The sequence below is a fragment of the Podarcis raffonei genome, chromosome 15, assembly GCF_027172205.1.
Source record: "Podarcis raffonei isolate rPodRaf1 chromosome 15, rPodRaf1.pri, whole genome shotgun sequence".
Taxonomy (NCBI): Eukaryota; Metazoa; Chordata; class Lepidosauria; order Squamata; family Lacertidae; genus Podarcis; species Podarcis raffonei.
Genome location: NC_070616.1, coordinates 31970321 through 31982800, shown reverse-complemented (window position 1 = coordinate 31982800; position 12480 = coordinate 31970321).

The window sequence follows — 12480 nt, the reverse complement described above, 5'->3', positions numbered from 1 at the left end:
CACGTGGTCTTCTAACACCTAAACAGCAATACTGGGACCTGCAAAAACATACTAGAGTGTAAAGAGCTCATGATACATTTCAAGCAGTATGATACTTTAAGAGTCATGGTTTCTCACAAACTGTAGTTTGTAAAAAGTGCTAAGTATTGTTAGGGTGAAGGTAAAGGGACCCCCAACAATTAAGTCCAGTCATGAATGACTCTGGGATTGTGGCACTTAAAGGCCGAGGGAGCCGGCGTTTTTCCACTTCCACATACAGTTTTTCCGGGTCATGTGGTCAGCATGACTAAGCCGCTTCTGGCGAAACCAGAGCAGTGAACGGAAACACCATTTACCTTCCTGTCGGAGCGGTACTTATTTATCTACTTGCACTGTGTGCTTTCGAACTGCTAGTTTGGCAGAAGCTGGGACCGAACAACGGGAGCTTACCCTGTCGCAAAGATTTGAACCGCCGACCTTTCGATTGGCAAGCCCAAGCGGTACAGTGGTTTAACCCACAGCGCCACCCGTGTCCCTGCTGAGTATTGTTAGGAGACCACTATTCCACTCATGGAGCTACAATTCCCAAAGTCCCCTAGGGAAAGGGATTGATTCTGGATATTGTAGCTCTCTCAGTGCTTCTGATGTTGGAGGTAATAAATGGCCACTGTGCCTTGAAGCTGTTGATAGTCTTCTCCTCTGTGAATTTGTTTAATCTGTTTTTTTAAGCCACCCAAATTGATGGCCATCACTACATCTACATCTACATCTTCTGGGAGGTGTGTGTCAGGAAGAACAAGAGTTCCAGGGTGCCTGGGTGATAGGCATCACCTTAGTATAAACATGAAGTGTGACTATACCAGTAGAAGAGGTGTAGGCATTCATTCAGTCATGGCAAATAAAAAGCAGCCATTATTACATGATGCCAGACTATTTGTAATATAGTGTGAATATCCAGGAGCTAGAAAATATATAGAATTATAACACTATATAATTCTATAACACTATATAGAATTAATGCAAGCTCAACTGCAAATGGAGCCAAACATACCTTCAACATAGATCGCAGTATTGTTTTTTCCGAGCTGTACAAATCGATTCTCCAGTGACACAGCCAGCAGTGGGATCATATTTTTTGCATTCATGGCAAGTGAGAGCATCAACTGTTGGAAAGAAGAACTGCTTTATAAAACAAATTAGCAAATAAAAACATTGATTCTTATCTTTTCCAAACTCTTTGTGGCTTGCATAAAGCACAATTGTGGATGTCAAACAAGTTTTAAAGTCATTGAAGGGTAGCATCTCATGTACATCCTGTGTTTCTTCCCGTGTTCCTTAAAAATGCACATTTTTAGCTTGAATTAGCAGGAGTAGCAGATTTGCTGCAGCTGCACAGTGCCAAGCTATATTTTTTGCTACTCACCCAGAGCACAGCAGAGGAGGCTGGAGAGGCCAAGAAACAGAATCTTATGCATAGTTACTTTTCTCCTGTTGAGTGACAATTCAATAGAGGATCAAGGTCTTGTCAGCAGAACTCAATCCACAGGAGAGAACAGCTGGATTCTGTGTTGCAATTATTATACAGTTGCACTATCAACCAATCAGAGATCGATTTCACCACACTGTAATTTGGTGGATTACATATGCTGGAGACCATATGCTAAATCCAACTGTATCAGCAATTGACAGCCAAGGAGCAGGTTGTGCTATGCTCATTTGGAGGCTTCAGTGATGGTCAGATTAATGGACCTTCACATGGATGGCCCCATGAAAACACAGAGATTAGATTGAACCAAGGTGGAAGAATGGAGAAATACACCAAAAGTCAGGGGACATACAAGACGACATGCAAGAATGACGATAACTATACAAAATGAGAAGTTCCTTATTTGTGTTGGAGTGTGTGCAATAGTGTGTGCTCATCTGGACTTCTTACATGGTTTATCAAGTAAATCATTATATCAGTGCACTTGGCATTGCTTTAATATAAGTATTATATTACTTATAATACTCAAAGAACTATCCTTGACTCTGGTACCAGCTCTTATCTTAAACATGACGTGGAAGTTACAACCAAATATCCTGGCCTCCTAATGCTTACTGTAAAGATCAGCACACTAATCTTGTGCTACCAGCAAACTGCAATTATCATTCTTGTAAGGAGGAAGAAGACTCAGCACAGATAATGACACTTTAGCCCATAGGTGCCCTTAACGTTAAATAAAACCTTATCAGAAAGTGGCAATCCACGAGCAGATTGAGCCAAGGTGGGAAAATGGGTAAAGACACCAAAATCTGGGATTCTGAGGGGTATGCATTTCAATCTTGCCCCCTCCCAAGAAACCACTTGGTGCATGCATATGTTCTTAATTATTTTTGTGTGTGTCCCCAGGTAGCTCATGATATGTAATAGGTTATGATGAGAGATGTAGTGTTTTCTAAAAAATAGGCTATATCAGATACGGGATTTACCTATGCCATCATTTAACTATATTCATATCCATGAAGTTCAGCCTGTCCTTGGAATTCTAGAATGTCTGTTGTTCTTTGCTGAAGTGATGGGTTTTGACCATTTCTATTATCCTGTGAAGATCTGAAACGGAAGCTCTCTGAAATCAAAGAAATAAGAAGTAAATGGAGCTGATAATTTCAAAGCTCATTAATCAGGTTTGATAATAGTTTCATAACATGGGATGATTTGTTCAGGTAAGGAGGATCATTGAGCTACTTATCTCAAAATATCATCAAGGTAAGAAATAAACAATCCATTTCAAATGTGCTTTATGGTATCACAGCTTTCACATTTTCCATGCATGGTTTCTTGTATGGCAGATTTCCCTACACAATCAAAGCAAGCAATATTGACTCAAAACATGTGTTGGGTCATCTCAGACACTGGACCTCCCCCCGACCCAAATCAGACACAGGTTTCATATCTTCATAAAGAATGCATGCAGAGGTGGGTGACCAAGACGACAAAAGGTCTGGAAACTAAACCTGATTAGGAACACTTGTGGGTGTTGAGTATGTTTAGCCTGGAGAATAGAAGACTGTGAGGTGATAAAGGTAAAGGTAAAGAGACCCCTGACCATTAGGTCCAGTCATGGCCAACTCTGGGGTTGTGGCGCTCATCTCACTTTAGTGGCCAAGGGAGCCGGCGTATAGCTTCCGGGTCATTTGGCCAGCATGACTAAGCCACTTCTGGCAAACCAGAGCAGTGCACGGAAACGCCATTTACCTTCCCGCCAGAGCGGTACCTATATACCTATTTATCTACTTGCACTTTGACGTGCTTTCGAACTGCTAGGTTGGCAGGAGCAGGGACAGAACAATGGGAGCTCACCCTGTCATGGGGATTCGAACCGCCGACCTTCTGATCAGCAAGCCCTAGGCTCTGTGGTTTAACCCACAGTGCCACCCACGTCCCGAGGTGAGATGATAGCCATTGCCAAATATCTAAAGGACTGTCACATGGAAGATGGAACAATGGAATATGTTTTCTGCTGCTCCAGAAGGTAGGACCTGAACCAATAATTCAAATTTTCAGAAATAAAATTTGACTGAACATTAAGAAGAGCTTTCAGAGGTGAAGAACTGTTTCACTATGGAACAGACTACCTCAGAAGGTCATGGAGTCTTCTTCACTGGAAGTTTTTAAACAGAGGTTGGAGGGTCATCTGTCAGGGATCCTTCTTTGTGATTCCAGCATTGCAGGCGGTTGGACAAGATGACCCTTTGAATTCTATAGATCTGTGAATAGCTTCCATACTTTATTGTGACCTTGGAGAAAGATGCAGAAACCAGCGCTTGGAAAGTTCATTGTAAGAAGGAATTACTTCCAGCTCCTGCTTACCAGTCTTGAAGTATATTGTTGCCTATGTCTGTTTGCTACTCTTTGTCCACTGAGCTTCAGAAAAGGACTGCTGGAGATACTACAAATAAAGTAGCAGATTACCCACCACCCTCCTATTTTGTTTCAGCCAATGTGGTGTAATGGTTAGAGTGTTGGGCTATGACATTGGGAGACCCTGCTGCCAATCCTCACTCAGTCATGAAGCTCACTGGGATGACTTTGGGCCAGTAACCAACTCTTAGCCTAACCTACCTCTCAGGGTTGTTGTGCAGGTGAAATGGGGAGGAGGAGAACCATGTACACCACCTTGAGTTCCTTGGAAGAAAAAAGTAGTACAGTGGTACCTCGGGTTAAGTACTTAATTCGTTCCGGAGGTCCTTCTTAACCTGAAACTGTTTTTAACCTGAAACACCACTTTAGCTAATGGGGCCTCCTGCTGCCGCCGCGCCGCCGGAGCACGATTTCTGTTCTCATCCTGAAGCAAAGTTCTTAACCTGAAGCACTATTTCTGGGTTAGCGGAGTCTGTAACCTGAAGCGTATGTAACCTGAAGCGTATGTAACCTGAGGTACCACTGTATATTAATGTAATTTTTTAAAGGAAATCTTGTTTTTCAGTGCTTATTGAAGACCTAGATCTTCCAATACATCTTTAAGTGGAGATGTTCATTGGATTTCTGCATTTATTTATACCCCACCCTTCAGTCAAAAAGTCTCTCAGAGAAGCTTATAAAAATCAGTTTTAAGATGGTCTCTGAAAAGGCACAGTACACAAAGGAAGGAAGGAAAATCAAGCTCCAGCCCAAGTTCTTAAGTTCCAAGGGAACTATAATCTAAAAAAGTCTAGCTCTAGATTAGCAAAGCTGAGCACAAAGATTTTATTTTATTTTATTTTATTTTATTTTGTCTTTGTGGTTTATCACAATGGTAGTGGTATTCTGCCCATGACCAGCAGTTGAACCATCATGCGTTTTGATTCATTTAAAAAACAAAAAAACAAAAAAACATATAATTTTATTAATCTAGAATTTGAAAATAGAGATTTTCAAGAAAGAGAACTATAAAACAAATATAAAACAGATCAAAAGCATGAAAAACAAAAACAGTTGTTGTAGCAACAGTAAAAATTAAAAAAGCAGTAAATATAAAATCAGTTAAAATCCTGGGCAATCTTTTTCTTTTCTTTTTTTTTGGAAAATGTCTAAAACGTGGCTCTCTGGGCAATTGGAAGAGGCAGGATTTTGTTTTGTTTTGGCATGATAGTACTCAATTATATGGAATACCGTGACCTCTTTTTTTGCCCCCCGCCATGGTAGCCCTTTTGTGCTGGCACTCTGAGCACTTTTATCAAGATTTGAATTCTGACACCTCACCCCCGCCAAAAAGGAAGGAAAAGGAAAAGGAAAAGAAACACTAAGGAGAAGGATCCATGGGTGACAAACCACATTATCCCTCTTTCAGGAAAAGGGTGATATTTCAGAAGATAATTTTACATGGCAAAGCACAGCTGAAATGGTCTCAGAAGTATGGCTGCCATAAAGAAGCTCAGCCTAGAGGGTCATGCTCCTCTAGGAAATGCTCAGGCATTGCAATAATCTTTTCCTTTACAGCAGACTGTCATGAGGCTGTGGGTAAGATTTCCGGTGGTATAATGACACCTGTCAGGTGGTATAGTGGTGCATCCTTTTTCCACGTAAAGCATCCGTTCAACTGCAGAGGAATAAAAACAAATGCATAAGTCAGTGTTTCTCAACCTTGGGTCCCCAGATGTCGTTGGACTACAACTCCCATCATCCCTGAGCTTTGGCCTTGCTAGCTAGGGATGATGGGAGTTGTAGTTCAACAACATCTGGGGACCCAAGCTTGAGAAAGGCTGGCATAATTGGTGAAACCACATTCAAAGAGAAGTCACGGCAGCTACCCTCCCACACACACACAAACAAACATGCAGAGGGAATCCAATTTCCTTCTAGCCAGTAGTGCCAACTTGAACAAAACATTGGGCCCCACATTCACCCCACCCCCCTCACTGTGCCCAACTCCTTCCAAGCCAGGGAAGGGCCAGAGGTCAGTGGCAACATGGGCATCAGCATCATGGCAGGGGCTCCTGCTCTGCTCCCTCCCTTGGTCTTTGTGCAGCACTGCAAAATGCACGGTTTTCACTGCAAAATGCTGCAAAACTTTTTGCCAAAGTTTGGCGCCGCTTTGAAGTGAATTGGACAACGCTCGGATTTTGGTGACCCCGTGACCCCTGGGTTTGAATGTCTACTGCTCCATTTTGGGGGCACTGCAAAACACAGGCTTTTCGCTGACCAATGCTGCAAAACTTTTTGCTAAAGTTTGGCATCTGTTTGGAGTGAATCAGACAACGTTGGGTTTGGGGCATTAATTATGAGCCCCGCTTTGATGTCTCAATTACTCCATTTGTGGGGTGCTGCAAATGTGGGGCCTTCACTGCAAAATGCTTGCAAAACTTTGGCACCAGTTCCAAGGGGATTGCAGATTTGGGAGTTCGTAGTTAATGAAGCTATCCGTGGAAAACCTGATCACTGTTTGCTCTGATTCAGTGGTAAAACGTGGGTTTTCCTGGGCAAAGCACCGGGACCAAAACAAAAAACCTACTCAGATGCGGAGCTTTAAAGCTTGAACTTATGCCTAGAAATGCCCCACCAAAGGAAGTCTGGATGAGCCCTAAAGGTAAAGGGACCCCTGACAGTTAAGGCCAGTCACGAACAACTCTGGGGTTGCTCATCTCGCTTTACAGGCCGAGGGAGCCAGTGTTTGTCTGCTCCACAGACAGTTTTTCTGGGTCATGTGGCCAGCATGACTGAGCCACTTCTGGCACAACAAAACACTGACACCAGAGCAGTGCACGGAAACGCCGTTTACCTTCCCTCCGGAGCGGTACCTATTCATCTACTTGCACTTTTTGGCGTGCTTTCGAACTGCTAGGTTGGCAGGAGCTGGGACTGAGCAATGGGAGCTCACCCCGTCGCAGGGATTCGAACCACCAACCTTTTGATCGGCAAGCCCAAAGCTCAGTGGTTTAGACCACAGCGCCACCTGCGTCCCTGGATGAGCCCTAGTCTAGCATAAAGCACTAAAAGACAGAAAATAAGCCAGTGAGATGAGACATGTAGAGAAGTAGCTCAAGGGAACTGCTACATTTGCTTCCCAGCAGTTGGATCGCTGTTCTTTACCAGCAGGGAGAAGGGCAAGGAGATTGGCTTGGTGCAAAGGCACCACCAGGAGTTCTGGAACTGCTCTCCCAGTGCTTTTGCAGCACAACCACCTCCTCACCCCTCTCCTTTCCAGTAAGCAACAGGCTCAATGACCCAGATGCCATGAAACTAGTATGGCCACTCCATCCCACTTAAATTAACACATAAGAGTTAATTTCAAGGCAAACATACCTTCTTTGATATAGGTTGTTTTGCAACTTAAGGCTGTGCATACATCACTTCCTTTGAAACAGATAAAACCAGGATATTGGAATTTGCACACCTTGCATTTGATAGCTTCAGCTGCTTGAAAAGGGGAAGTAATTTAGCATGAAATTGCATCACAACCCACCCTAATTCTAAATAGCTTCACATGCATCAAAACTAATACAAGATAAAGTTACAGAATGATCTGAGGTCCAGTAAGCATTTACTGCTAATATATACGAGACCATTTTGTTGTTGCAGCTGTTGGTCATCATTACTGATCTACAATGTGCAATCGCAGGAATAGTTTAAGAAAACATTTATATGGAAAATAAACTAGAATTCATTTTGAACAAGAATTATGCAGAGAACATGACATAAGAACATAGGAAGAGCTCTGTAGGCCTATCTAGTCCAGCATCCTGTTTTCATAGGATAGGGCTGGTGTAACCTTTCATCTTGTTAAAGGTGTCCCAGTAAAAAGGTAAAGGTACCCCTGCCCATACGGGCCAGTCGTGTCCGACTCTAGGGTTGTGCGCCCATCTCACTTAAGAGGCCGGGGGCCAGCGCTGTCTGGAGACACTTCTGGGTCACGTGGCCAGCGTGACGAAGCTGCTCTGGCGAGCCAGCACCAGCGCAGCACACAGAAACACCGTTTACCTTCCCGCTATAAAGCGGTACCTATTTATCTACTTGCACTTAATTGTGCTTTCAAACTGCTAGGTGGGCAGGAGCTGGGACCGAAAGACGGGAGCTCACCCCACCGCGGGGATTCGAACCGCCGACCATACGATCGGCAAGTCCTAGGCACTGAGGTTTTACCCACAGCGCCACCCGCGTCCCTAAAGGTGTCCCAGTAGTGTATGCTAAAAGTTGTCCCAAACACCCCTTATCAATAATGTGCATAAACTGACTTCATTAAAATCACTTGAAGCCTTGTTTACAGAGGCTCATGCCATTTCAAAAAATGTTAACATTTATGGTCCCACTTTGCTAATAACAACAACAAACACTTACAGGACATAAAGCACATGTGTATGGGAAATGCACAAAATTCATACCAAGATAGAATGGAAGAGACTTAATGGTTGCAAATGGTGTAACATAAAGCAATGGAATTATCTCCACACCCGAGACTGACAACACCCCATCTGTTTTACTCACAAAAGAGCAGAGCTAAAATGCAGAGAAGCACAACCAAGTTAATCATCTTGGGCTTTCTTGCCATTCTTGACAACCCAGCAGAACACCAAGGTCTCCTCAGTGGAGCTGGTAAAGGAACAACAAAACGTCACTCAGGATAATGGATTTAAACTCTCATGGAGACTATAGGCTGCTTCTGGAGGAACCTTGTGTTACATTTCCCACCTGCTACGGTGGTTGATTACAGTCTTCGCAGCAAAGTACCGCCTAGGAACTGGATGTCCTTTGCCCATTTGAGTGTTCTGTTGCCAAATGCTGGACCATTAGGTGCCATTTCCATCAATTAGTCTAAATATAGAAGAAACTGTGGTCTCAGGGTAGCCAGTGGGAGGCATAGATTGATTCCCAAATGACCCAGGCAGGTGATGGGTCAAGATGTGAAGATTATGAATTCAGTGTGAGAGTACCTTCAGTGCTTATCTCAGAGGTGGGAAACCCTGGGCTACACACCCACTCAACCCTCCTCCCTGGACCCAGGTGTTTTCGTCAGTTTGCATTTCTTGGTGCAGATAGTATTGATGTGATATGTAGAGATCTTTCCTATTCTAATTAATTCAAGAGGGTTCTGGAAGCTTCTAGCAGAAGGTTCATGATGTTTGGGTTATTCCTTCAGAGAAGCTGAGTACAGCTGGCTTAAACTGGTTCAGTTATCTCTTTCTGTCAAGGTCACACTGACTATAATAGTAAGGCCAGAAGGAGCCTGAGTTTCACTCTCTTTCTATCTCTCTTTCCTTCTGGTGTTGTATTCTGTATATAGTATGCTTAGTGTTAAGTTTTAGTCTTCTTACAAGTTATTGTAAGTTTAAGTCTGCTGCAACTGGATTTCTTATGGACAGTGCCAATCCTGAATGTATTGGATTTGTGACTATTATGCTCATTTGCCTTCAGTTGCTAGATGAAATACAATTGTATTTCATTATCTATTTTGGGGGAATCCTGAAACATGTTTAAGTTTTTACTCTGCTAACTATACATTGGAGTACTTCTCTGGATCAATTTGAGTAGAGCTCCATGACAGTTTCTGTCTGGGTGGAATGTGTCCTTCAACTCTGATAGTGCCTCTTGCATGTCCTGGATGAGGAAAGTGAAGGGTGTGTGATTCTTTGCAGAAACTTACCTACCATGCAAAAGTAACATTGACATTTGTTGCTTCATCAACTTTTGTCTCTGGCCTTGCCCACCACTAACATGCAGTCTTTGGAAGGTTACCCAGCCCTGACATATGCACACCCTTGTGGTCTTAATGTTCTTGCATAGTCTGTTTTTAGAGCTGGAATTAGAGCTGAAGACCATAATTATCCCAAGAAATAAGTCTGTGTGCTGTGTAAATGGCCAGGCAGGAACCAGACACAATGGATGTCCAAATTAACTTCAGGTTCTTCCCAGTTTGTGTTATGAGCCATCTAGGCAGGACCAGCACAAGGGGTAAACATAAACTTGACTTGCAGGTATGATAACCTTCCATCTACACTGCAGGGCTGTGTGCTTCTCACATAAACTGCTGCTCATATTTGCAAAAGGGAGGATGGCAGGCAACACTGACCACTGGTTTGATTCAGACCAAATGATGTGACTTCAGTAACAAACCAATTTTTCTCACAGACCATTCAGAGACTACCCAATATGACTCATGGAGCCTAATCTGCTTCTTTCCCCATCCCGATTCACTATTAGGACATTTCAAAATGGCTATACAGAAGTGGATGCAATTTGAAGACATAGTAACCCCGCCAGAGAGAATAAATCCTGCCAAATTATAGGCATATACCCTAAAATGTCACCCACACAAACCCAAAAATGAACAGATTCTGACTTTTTTTTTTTTGCCAGAAGTGGATGAAATTTGCAGGCAGTATCTCCCATTTTAAGGGCATGAATCCCGACATATTTCACAGCCCTGTAGTAGCTTTCCTGAAAGAACAGCTGTTACAGGATCGGGGTATGTGTGTCTTCTAATTCAAGATATGGCATAAGCTTTCATGGGCTACAGGCCACAATTAGGTTGGAACAAGAAACTGCTGGGTTACAATACATCAGAGTGCGCCAACCTTTTTAGGCTCATGGACTGATTTGCAAACCTTGGCAGCACTTTCTATTTTGTCTCAAATGGCAAAATGGGGTGCTCTCCCCCTGGTGCTATCATCAAGTGTTTGGGGAAGTACCTCAGTTAATTCGCCCTCTCTTCATCCAGATTTGCTTGTGTGGTGTTGATATGTCTTCCCTAACTATTCATTCATCCCAGATTTTTTAATGTGCTTCCCTGTAGCTTTCCCAACTGCAGAAATTCTGGGTTTTTTATTTTTTTAAAAAAGCCTTGTTGCACTAGGGAGACAGAGCCTTTGAATCCAATTTTACTGTGCATGCTGAAAGTTTTGGTATACATTTGAGTCCCTGGAGCTGATGCAAATTTCAGACGGTTCGAACATTTTACATGGAATGAGAGCCCGTGCAGTGTAGTGGCTAGAACACTGAGCTAGAACTTTGGAGACCAGGCTTCAAATCCTCACTAGACCATGAAGCTCCCTAGATGACCTTGGACCAGTCACTACCTCTCTGTCTAACAAACCTCACAGTGTTGTGGGGAATAATTGAGGATGGGAAGAATGGTGTACATTACATTGAGCTCCTTGGGGGGGGACAAGGTGGGATACAAATGCCCCACTTTGGACAAAAAGATTCCTGCAACACAAGGTGTTTGGCTAGATGATTCTTGTGGTCCCTCCCAACTCTATGATTCTAAATGCAACAAACAAACAAACAAACAGCACCACCTTGTACTTTGCACCAGACATCAAGATTTCTTGGGCTGGCTGTGCAGCCTACCTAAAAAATGATAATAAAAAAAGAATCACAGAATCATAGAGTTGGAAGTCACTGTGAAAGTCATCTGGTCCAACCCCTTGCAATGCAGGAATCTTTTTGCCCAACACAGGACTCGAACCCTTGACTGTGAGATTAAGAGTCTCATGCTCTACCAACTGAAGAAGATACACACTTCTAATTTCACAGTAGCTGCTGATTTGATATTTATTTGTCTGTTTTTAAAGCTTTCCACTTTTCCATTGAAATACATGACCAGCTTACATGAAAACCTTAAAACCCACTGAAGGAATCAGCCAGACACCCATTGTTGTTATTGAACATTTTATTAGTGGTCGATGCAAAGGACCAAATTAAAGGACTGGCTCTGTCTATGCGAAATATGCAGCCATTATAAATACCACGATTCATCTCATTAAAGCCACTGTGAGAGGAAGCTGCCTCATACAGAGTCAGACCATTGGTCCATCTAGGGTCATTCTGTCTACATTGTTGCCTGATCCCACACTCCATTTTAGCAGAAGCAGACAAAGGTGGCTTGCATAATCCTAGCCTTCCCTTCCCCCTCAGCTCCCACTCTTGCATTTTTACTTTCTAACCTGGTGGGGAAATTGGGGAAATTCACAACTTTTTTGTAACATTTTGTTTGGTTTAATAAGAGTTTTTATTTAAAATAGTTTTGGGGTTGTAATGTGGGAAGGAAAGCTTCATTGACTGAGCACGAATTCTGTTCCTTAATAGTTGAATACAATCCATTAAAACTAATTAACTTTTTTACAAAGAAAAGAATTCCAAATTATTCAGATATTCTTTTTCAGCCAATTGAGTAAGGTTTCAATAGATCCATCAGTTAAACTCCAGTGTTTTTCAACCCTAAATGAAAATGTTGCTATTGGCTTTGAATGGAGAGAATTTTGTCCAGGAATTTCCACCATCACTGCCCTAGTTCGTTTAAATTTTAGAGCAAAAATTTCTTCACTTTCGGTAATTAAATGTTGGGGGGGGTTTCAATATATTTGAAATAAGAGAGGTTTCCAGGAAAAACAGGTGGCAATAGCATGAAATCAATAAAGAATCTTTTGCTTCAAATCAGGCAGAAGATGCATGGAGCCCATTCATACACATCCCAAGCCTAGGGAGAGTTGCACATTTCTGTAGTGCAGCATTTGTTGACGTGATGAATGTGCCTTCCTCCATTT